Source organism: Rhagoletis pomonella, unplaced genomic scaffold (assembly GCF_013731165.1).
Source record: "Rhagoletis pomonella isolate Grant_MI unplaced genomic scaffold, Rhpom_1.0 Rhpom_scaffold_00008, whole genome shotgun sequence".
In the NCBI taxonomy this organism is placed as follows: Eukaryota; Metazoa; Arthropoda; class Insecta; order Diptera; family Tephritidae; genus Rhagoletis; species Rhagoletis pomonella.
In genome coordinates, this window is record NW_023458562.1 from 47,479,282 (window position 1) to 47,490,329 (window position 11,048).

Here is an 11,048-nt window from a genome sequence, read left to right on the forward strand (position 1 = left end):
TATGGAAATGTGCAATTCCAGATATTCTATATTAGTTTGCTCTCATATGAATACAGCTCCATACAAAATTTCAAAGCCATGTCTTAGAAATCCATAATTTATTTGCATCTTTAAAATGCTATAAAAATTTTAAAATTGGCATTTATGCACTTCTGCGTTGATGACGACGATGATTTGCAAATAATAAAGTAGTAATTAGTGTTGGAATAAAACTCGCATTTTTTTCTTATATTATACAGTGTGATAAGATCTTATTCCTTTGTACGCAGTAAGTTTGTTTTTTCAATTTCATAACCAAATTCATAAATTTTTTTTTAATATCCTTAGAAATTAATGCAGCCATCAAAAAATGACTTCACTGCTGCCAAATTAGAAATATCATTACTGAACATTTTTGGAGTAGAGAAAAGCATACAAAAGGCAAATAATAAAATTTGCTGATGAATATAGTGAGTGTCATAATGATAAGGCCGGTCACACACATATCGATAAGTTTTGAATATTGATTTTTTTTTCTCAAAAACCATATACGAAAATCCATGTTTCAAAAGTTTAAATTTTGTAAACAAATTAAAAAAATCAATAAAGTTTCATCAAAATTTCACGATTTTTATTCCGAACTTTTATAAAATATTTGGAATGCTGTTTTACTATTGTAGTATATAAAAGTGCAATTTTTTTTTGGTGACGGTGTATAAAATAAATGCAAACATTCATTATACGGAACAAAATGCTAAACACCGCCAACAAAAAAAAAAAATGCCAAAAATCAATGGTATTTCATAGCCAAATTTGATTTGCACTTTGTTATACTAAATTTAAATAGGCTATAAAACTGCATACCCAATTTTTTTTTAAATTCTGAATGCTGCGTGTAATTTCGGGAAACTTTGTTGGTTTTTACAAAGTTTGAAACTTGGATTTATAAGGTTTTGTCATAGAATTTATTATTTTTTTAATAAACAAATTATTAAAATTAATTTGGAAAATACAAAATAATCAAATCTTAACAGTATGTGGGTGACCTTAACCTTATTTGAATTTTGTTCAAATGCATTTATTTTTCACTTGAATGCCTAGATTTCTAATATCCAAAGTTTTTTCTTTTTAATTAACATCTGAACATATTTTTTTTTGGAAAGCCTTTTGATACCGATTTCGTTATGCTGAATAAAGTTACAAATTTTTATATATGTAAATACATACATATTTTTATATAGATTTATCGTGAAGTGAGGTCTAATTTAATATTTTTTAGAAATTTTGTAAATTTGGGTGTAGTTTTATAAGTCCCTTTCAACGAATACTCTGAAAACCTTAAAAAAAAATCAACTTTTTAACTAACTGAGTTAATATCACATATATATATGTATTCATAGATATGTATGTTCAATGCATTGTGCATGCTTACATATGCAGCGCAGCTAAAAAATTACCGCATTTCATGTAAATGGCAATTTAAATCACTACATAAAAATGAATTTCTTTTACCAAAAAACGGTTAAAACTAGCAGAATTAAAAATATACGGTTTCTGACAATTTTCCGATATGTCTAACTGCAGTTGCTGCAGCTACATATGTATATATTTCTCAATTTTTCACATTTTTTCAGTTTTCATAAAGGACTTACCCAAAATCCACGGTTTTTTTATGTAAAACACAATTTTGTTTATTTAAAATCGTAACGATTCGGTTTTTATGAGCTAATTAGTTTTATTTAAATACATGTAAAATTATTTTTGCGTACATACTAATTTACATTCCTTTATAAACTGATCATTCGTTCAAGATCGCGCCCGTCAACTTTCAACGTCTCTTCCAATTAGTTAACTAATTTACAGAATATTTTGTTTTGCCAAAAAGTCCGGCTTTCGTCCTCTACACAACAAAGTGACACCAACATCATGTCATTGAACCGTCTTTTCCGTTGTTCCTCTTACGATCCACAGTTACTGTTCTATTGCACTTGTTTTTCTTTTGCATTTGGCAGAAGGGCAATTATCAAAACATTGAATTTTTGTTGTTGTTTGAGCACTTTCTCGGCAAGTGTCACTCAGTTTGAAGTTGTCCATCATTCTGGCTCATTTTAAATGTGAGGAGAGCAGTACTTTCCAATAAATGTATTTCTGATTTACATACACTTGTGGTCAGCTGATTAAGTTAAGTGACATTTTGACCAGTTTTGGTTATTTTTGTTTTTGTTTGTTTAAAGTTTATAATTGTTTTCATAAAAGTCTGGTACATTACACTACCACATAAATCCACATTTGAAACGTCGTACAAAAATTATAAAAATTCAACAAAGTTTAACAATTACACCAAAAAATTTTAAACTTTTTATTATTATTATGCACAACACCGTCAACCAAAAAAATTATTAAAAATCAATGCGATTTTCTAGCGCCTTGAAATATGCACTATAACCTACTAAAATTTAATGGGCTATAAAACTGTATACCTAAAATTTAAAAAAAATATTATAAACATTAAATAGACAAAATAAGAATAGCCAAAACTGGTCAAAATGTCACTTAACTTAATCAGCTGACCACAAGGGTACATACTTGTGGAAATCAACATATTTTTAGTAACTTTGTTTTAATTTCATGGCTTCATAAAAGATGAGATGATGCGATTCATGCGATTTGATATATAAAAGGCGCAGCGTGAAGGTAAGCACGTAGTAAGAAACTCCTAGTTTGAATAGATTAGGTGATCTGACTAACATCATATGATGTCGTAGACTGTTTTGACATGATATAACTTGTTCAGATTGGTTTTATTTAACAAGCTTTTTAACTTCCTGAAGCTAATCTTATTAACCGCCTAAAGCTATTTTATAAACAAGTAATTTTTAGCAAAAAAAAACCGACTTCAACTTGCATATAAAAAAAATAATATATATATATATCTCATGATCCACTGATCGTATCTTAACCAGATTAGTATGGGACCACCTCTGAGACACTACCTTTCCGATGCAAAAAGAAATTATCGAAATCGGTTGACGTGATCCAAAGTTATGCGGTAACATACACAAAAAAAAATAAAAATAAAAATAAAATAAAAAAATATTCCGACGAACAGATAACCTCCTCCTTTTTTGGAAGCCGGTTAATAATAGAGATGATCTTACTGGCATCACACCACGTGATATGGGCTCATATAATATGAGCTGACTGTAAACTGAAGTCATGTGGTAGGAATAGTCCCATATGGTCTCATACTGATGTTGCTTAAAATACGAATTATCTATTGGTGCTGTGTTGGAAAAAGTTGCTTCGAAATCAACTGTCTTCGAAAGTTTTTGGTGACAGTGATTCACAAGAAGCACTGATATACAGTATTCGAAATGCACGTCGTTTACTGCCGCCGTCATTGCTTCTCCACTCGAAAATCTTCGTCCTCGGAGATTTTTCTTCAAATTGGAGAACAGAAAGTAATCGCTGGGGCCAAGTCCGATCTTTATGGTGGTTGGTTAATTTCATCAAATCCAGTCTCGGCCAGGGCACGCCATGCAACTGACGCAGTGTGTGTGTTGGCCTCTCCGTATCTCAACAACTACTTGACGCACTTTCGTTAACAATGTGGCAAAATAATCTCTGTTAATTGCAGTTTAGTCGATGGATAGAATACCTTCAAAATCCCAAAAAAAAACAGTGGTAACGACAGGGTTAAGACGGTCCGACCCAGGATGATCTTCCAAAGACATGCTTGAATTCTCGGATCCAACGTTTGATGGCGGCAAATGAACGTCCATACCAGGGTTGTTGCGAATATTCGCATTCGCAACCGCGGAGCTTCCGCATTAACTTTAACATTCGCTTTCGCTTTCGCATTCGCAATAATCAATGCGGAGCTTTTGCGAATGCGAATATTGTGCAAGTGCACTGACAAAATGTATATCTGGCAAACAAAATGACAAATTGTAGCCAGTATTTTTTGGCTGTGGAGATGCTACGTTAAAACTGTCCCCCTACGCCCCCTTCTTTTGTAATTTAAAGTCAAACAGGCATTTCCAGCGGAAATGTTCAACGTCTAGCTATAAAGAGAATGGACTATTTGCGCGTTAAAAGACAGCCTGTAATCGGGTAAGAATTATGTAACTATCGATTATTATTTGCCAAAGGTCTGTTGAAAAAACTGGATGAATCGCTTGCGGTGAGTAATTAATTGTAACTGCCTGCAACTAGGAAAAGTCGAACTCAGCAAATTAAAAAACCAATTACAAGCTATTCAATACAGGTGATTTTTTTTAAGAAGTCACCCGGGAACTAAGCAGATCTGAGACCTTCATTTTCCGTGATTCCAATAATTCAAATTATTATAAAAAACGGGTGCCTTTTTAACAATATAACAAGATTTTAAACTAATTCGGTTGGCAGCCACGACTTTCAAAACAGAAATTTTCATTCCTAGAAAATAACAATTCATTTACCATATCGACCTACTTGAAACATTTTTCAAAACAGTCCCAGAAGAAAGGATTAAAAACGAATTACAAAAACTAATATCGAAAACCGTTAATGGCGTTACAAATTCTGAGCAACCAAAAGAGTGAGAAATAAGAAATTTTTGGAAAAGATTGTGAAGATGAAAGGTGAATTGCAGTCTCGATGCAATTCCCAAAAAGGAAATATTGTACCACAATAAAAAAATACATAAATATAACTGAAAGTCTTCTCAACTGGTGCAGCGTCAATCGAAAATAATTTAAAATTTTGTCAAGTTTTAAGTGATTCAAGTTTGTCGCCTTACGACCCTTTAAGAAACAGGCTGGAACCCGAAAAGGTAGCAACATTACTTTTTATTAAATACAATGTTCCAATTTTTAAATTCAAGTACTAAATAAAAAAAAAAAAAACATTGTTAAAAATTATCAACTTTTCATTTTTTTATTTACCTAAATCACCTATTTAATTTACTCACCCAAGTTATTTCTTTAAAATACTTGACATCCGCATTCGCATCCGCATCCGCGGATGTTAGCTTTTAAACATCCGCATCCGCATTCGCATCCGCGGATGTCTAAAATTCCACATTCGCAACATCCCTAAGTACATACACTGTAGACATCTCTTGAAATAATTCTGTCGCCGGTTTGTTCTTTTTTGTAGGGAATTACTCCAATTTTATACAATACGCTGATCATTCGCACATGGTGATGTTTACGGCAAAGCGTAATGATGTTAATGACATGTAATTCGGTATTTACTTATACTACTATACTTCGGCATCGGCCGAATTGTGCTCGGCTGATATCGGCTATATGCGGGCGATATGAATAAACACTTGTGATTATAGGAGCGCTCTCACACATAAGCCGATAACCGAACCGACATCGGCCGTTGACGTCCGTCAGTGACGATACATTGAAACATGTTTGTTTTTCTCATCCGATGTCAGGTGAAATGTACCAAATGGACTGCGAAAAACTAAGTTATTGGGTGCAAAAACAAAACAATTACATATAAAACCACATGTTTAGAGTATGTTCATTAAAATGCAGCAAAATATTTCACTGCTTTCAAAATTGTAATGAAAACTAGGATTTTTGTGTACAAATACGGTCGGCAAATAATGTGGTAAGTGTGCGCATCAGTTCGGTAGGTCAAATTGTTTAGCCGAAATCGGTCGGGCTATCGGATGCAATGTGTGCCTAGCGTACTAAAACAGATCTAAATTGCCTTACAAAAATACTTTAGACTCATTGGTGTACGTAATTGTTTCCTTGTATGGTGGTACGATCTAATGTACATATTTATGTATGAAGCTTGGACCACGACGTGCCAAGGGCCACAGATTCCAATTTGTTTTCTCCATCATCTAAACGCTTTGTCGATAACGACATGAATACTTTGAAAAGAAAAGGAAGACCTTATCTGACGCTAAAAAACTAGAACTGGATATAATCTGGTCACAGTCGTGATGTAGCTCTGTCACCACCAAAATAATGATGTACAAAAGGGTACGTGTTAAAACAAATTTACAGCAGTGGTCCGTAGCCCGTAGTATCCAATGTGTTTCATTCAAGCTTAAGCATACTTACCAGCAATGTGAAAACTTTTACGTAACGGTTAAGATGTTTATAATTAAACACATAATTTAAGCGTTTAAATTGAGTTTCTATTTCCTGATCAAATTTAACTGTCATTTATATTTTTTCAGTCATATTATAACCGTTATTTTCAGATTTAATTTTTAGACCTTAAAGGATTTAAAGTACAACGCAGGCTCCATTATAACGGTTAAAAATAATCAAAAAAGCAAAAATGGAAAATAACGATTATTTTTATTATTTTGAAAATCCAAATTTAACCATTTTGAAATCACCTAAAAATAAAAAACTTGCCATTTAACGGTTATTTTCGGGCGCTGTGTTTCATTTGAAATACTTGTACCTTTTCTCAATAAAAAATAACATCCGGTTTGTTTTATTTTTAGCGGTTTTTTATTCATTTTCCAAATCATTTCATTTTGTTCTTCTCATAAATTTTAGAGGTCACAAAGTGTGTTCTCGTACATAAATAAAAATTATTCTTATCTTTCTTTTCCGCCTTTAAAACGAAATTCTGGTTTTTTGAATAACAAATCATCGTCTAAATTTCATGCATTTTGTATGAGAAAAACATATTTTTTTCTAAATTATTAAATATAATGTACATTTTAGCAAATTTTTCTTCAGTAGAATGCATATAACAATTTTTTTGTTTTATTTTTTTTAGTAAAAAAAAAGCACAAATTTTATTTCGAATTTCTTACAGAATTTATTAAAGTTTCTTAATAATAATACACAAATTATCATAAATTTTATAGTGCATTAAATTTATTCACATTTTTAGTACAAAGAATATAAACTTAAGTTTTCATTAAAATATTTAAGCACTTTAAATTTAAAAAAATACAAAATGAATGTAAATAATATTCACTTTTTATTTCAAAAAAACGTAAACTTAGGTTTTCATTAAAATATTTAAGTACTTTAAATTAAAAAAAAACTAAAATATTAAAAATAAAAAATTCATAATAAATTATTTTACTGGGTTTGAAATTTTTTTTTTTATGTATGATGTATGTATGTAGGTATTTACACCTCTCTGATTATATGAATTCAATTTTAAATCAGCTATAAAATACACCGATAAATAAAATCATATCTTTATCCAGATTACAAAATAATCAGGAATTAAAAAACGATATTTGTATACATACCCTAATTTTTCAAATTTTTGTGTTAATTAGGCGATATTTTATCAAAACCCAAAGGCACTAAATTAATAGTATATATATAAAATAAAAAAATTAACTTGTTAAAACTTACATTACATTTTATAAAATATCTCACGTACATTTTATTGTTTTTTATAAAAAAAGACCAGAAAAAAATGTTTCGTATTAAATGCAATGTGTAGCAATAAAAACTAATAGTGTGGGGCGTTGAATTGTAAAGAAAGAAATAAATTAAATCAAAGAAAAATATTTTTTTTAAGTGATATAAAAAAGGTAAGTATAAATCAAGAGTTGGAAATTCTTAATTATGTTTGAGAAATCTCGAAGTTATAGCAATATTAACAAGTTAAAAAAACTGAAACTAAATTACATAGCATGATAAATACGTAAAATTTGTAAAATAACAAAAATAAAAATATATTCAATATTTAGCTTAAAACATCAATGGAACGCACTTAGCAATGGTCTAGCTTTTGAGAGCCGGTGACAGCTTACCACTGCCTAAATACTATTGCAAAAATACTGAGACTTTCTTTCTGACAAGCAGCGCCATTTCCACTTTTATAAAGCTTTTGAGCATGAAAAACCCCTTTCGAGTAGCCTCTAGTTGTATGATAAGCAGAAAGAGTTTTCAACAGTAATAGCATCAACATAAAATGCATGTATAGAAAGCTTAAAAAAGCTCTGCACGCGGACAAGCTAGTGTCCATCGTTACTCTAAATCGGTGATGGATCCACGGGCAAAGCTCCATTAAGCATTCTATACCAGCGATGGGCAGAGAGAGCTTTTACTCAGCACGCGCCTGTACAAAATGTATAGAAAGCTTATAATAGCTTTATCCGCAGGGAAGGCAGTGCCCATCAGTGTTATATACATTTTGTATAAGCACGTGCTGAGTCAAAACTCTAAATCAGCGATGGACAGAGAGAGCTTTTACTCAGCACGCGCCTATATAAAATGTAAAGAAAGCTTAAAATAGCTTTGTCTCGGTCGAGGCAGTGCCCATCACTGCTCTAAATCATTTGAGAACAGAGAAAGAGGGTATATTCGAGCTGCAATATATGAGGCAGTGTTACTTTTTATAAAAGAGCATCACATTCTACGCAAGAAGTTGAGTGTTTCTCTTGCTCATCACTGGCAAAACAAATGTAACATAAAAATTTTTAATACTGGATGTCTGCAACATTTCAGTAGATCTCGAGGATCCAGAAAGCACAGGGTTGCAATTTTGTGGTCACACCACTGAGCCGTGCTCTATGTAGTACATCAGTGATACCTACGGTGATCATCTGTCCTGTATTATACGGGAAAGTCCTCTTTTTTGACCAATTGTCCTGGTAAACTATTTAGTTCATACGGGACGCCAAATGTCCTGTTTTTGATTTAATGTCCTGTATTTGTCCCGTATTCGGTGTTCGGTATTTCGACGCCTTAAGTATGGTTATGAACCAGTTTGAAATGATGTTGGTATATAATCGTAACTTTATCCATAAACAGATATTATTTTATAATCTGAGTGCCTGTGATTCCAATCGAGGAACACATACAGTGACCAAAAAATATAAATTAGGACTCTACATTTTAGAAAGGCTTTGCTATTTTTCTCTGTTTAATGTTTATTATTTTTTATGAAAGTAAAGCTCTTTTTTAACAAAATCTATATACATCCAAATTTCCGACTTTGTGCAAAAATTATAAAAATTAATTCCGCAGTTTCACCAAAATTTCAAACTTTTTAATCAGAATCGTTAAAAAATCATTTCGTTGCAGTTTTGTAGCTCATTAAAATTGAGTATAATATAGTGCAAGTACAAGGTGCTGCACATTTGCTTCCCTATAAAAAAAAATTGTCCAACATACTTACTTTGTATGAAAAAGATGCATAACACCGTTAACATAAAATTGCCAACAATTAATGGTAGCTACTTCAAACTTGCACTTTATTTATATATAAAAAAAATTTTACGATTTTTTTGTTACAAATTCTGCGAGGTAAAAACTCCCGAGAAAAATATCCAACAAATTTATGATGTTACTATAAGGATGCTGTTTCAGGGCTAATACATCTAGGATCATTGACGAAGGTTTTAATATCTGTTAGCATTTGTGGAGAAAATTTGCAAAATTATTTTTTGTCCCGTATTCGGCTCCTATAAATATGGTCACCGTAGCGATACCCAAAACAACGTCCGCTCTCTCTACAGTTTATATGGCCATGCACAGAGTAAAAGCTCTCTGAGCATCACTGATGTACATTTTGGGCGGCATGCTCTAACTGCAAGTTGTCACTTTTTGGGGTTCCTAGCTCTTTTCTAAAATTTTATAGAAAATGTTAATATAAATGCTCATTTCTGAACTTTTTATCAAACAGTGATAGGCACCGCCTTGCCGCGCGTTGAACTTTTTTAAGCTTTCTATACATCTGTGCAGAGTAAAAGCACTCTCTGTCCATCGCTGCTCTAAGTTGAACTAAATTTTTTCTCCATTTTAGTAATTTGATGCGGCTTTTCAAATAGCTTCAAAACAGCAGGAAAGCAATTTGGATTGATAGTTAGCAAGTATTTATATTTATAGATATATTCGCAAAAATCTCATCATGTGCAGGAAAAGCACTTCTAATAAATAGTTATTTGTCGTCACATTTTCGTAGCTATTCATTTAATTGATTTAGGCTGAGAAAAGAGTATTTATGATAGGGGAAAGCTTTTTCGTGATTTCACTATTGGCAACAGAATTACACTCATATGACGAGCTTTTATAAGTTTTCCATTCGTTCATACATATGTATGAATGTAGTGACAAGCTGGCAAGACGGCATCAATAACCGATAAAAAAGAAATAAAGCTTCTGCCTCGGGAATTCATGCTGCATGTGCACAGGCTCCCTTTGGTCACCACTGATCGAAAAACAAAGAGAATAAAGCACAAACATGCGATGTTTCATTGAATACGCCGTAAATATTGTTAGACGATTTTCGGCATATGACCGGCTTAAATTTTGGAGGTATGAAAGTAAGCAATCTAGGCAGTCTGTGATAGATTTGTTGTACCTTTTCGGGTATTGAAAAAAAAACAGACTTACTTGTTTATTATTAGCTTACACTGGCGGTCAAAACTGGAGGAATGACGTTTTTTTTTAATATTTACAATGTTTGCTCAAGCTACAATTTTTTTTGTTATCTTTTTTAATAAAAATATGGTTCATGCTGTAACCGAGACCATATAAATCAAACTTTCAAACCTTATACAGAATTTAGAAAATTTTCATAAATTTTCATAAAAATTTTGAGCTTTTTAGTCTGAATTTTATGAAATTCTAGCAGAAATGAGTGCAAGTTTTAAGCCGCTAAAAACCGTGTAATCTTTTTTAGTATTTTTCTGCTGACGGATTTTGCGTTTTTTTTTTTTCATATAAAAAGTGCAATTAATAAAAACTGATGTAGACGTTCTTGAATTATTTTGGAAAAATTGTTGCGCATTTCCTTCCACAAGAAATTCGTATAAGTGCAATATACCGTCAACAAAAAAATTATTGAAATTCAAACCGCTGAAAGATTGCACTTATTTTACAACATTTCATAAGCCTTGTTACTCAAAAATTTTATACAAAATCTGATTAAAATGTTAAAAAAAATTTGATGAAAATTTGTGGAATTTTTCTAAATTCTCTATAAAGTTTGAAAATTTTATTTATATGGTTTCGGTTATATTTTTTATAAAAAAATAACAAAAAAATGTTTACTTGAAAACATTGTAAATATTAAAACAACATATAATATCACCATTCATCCAGTTCTGACCGCCAGCGTAGATCTCA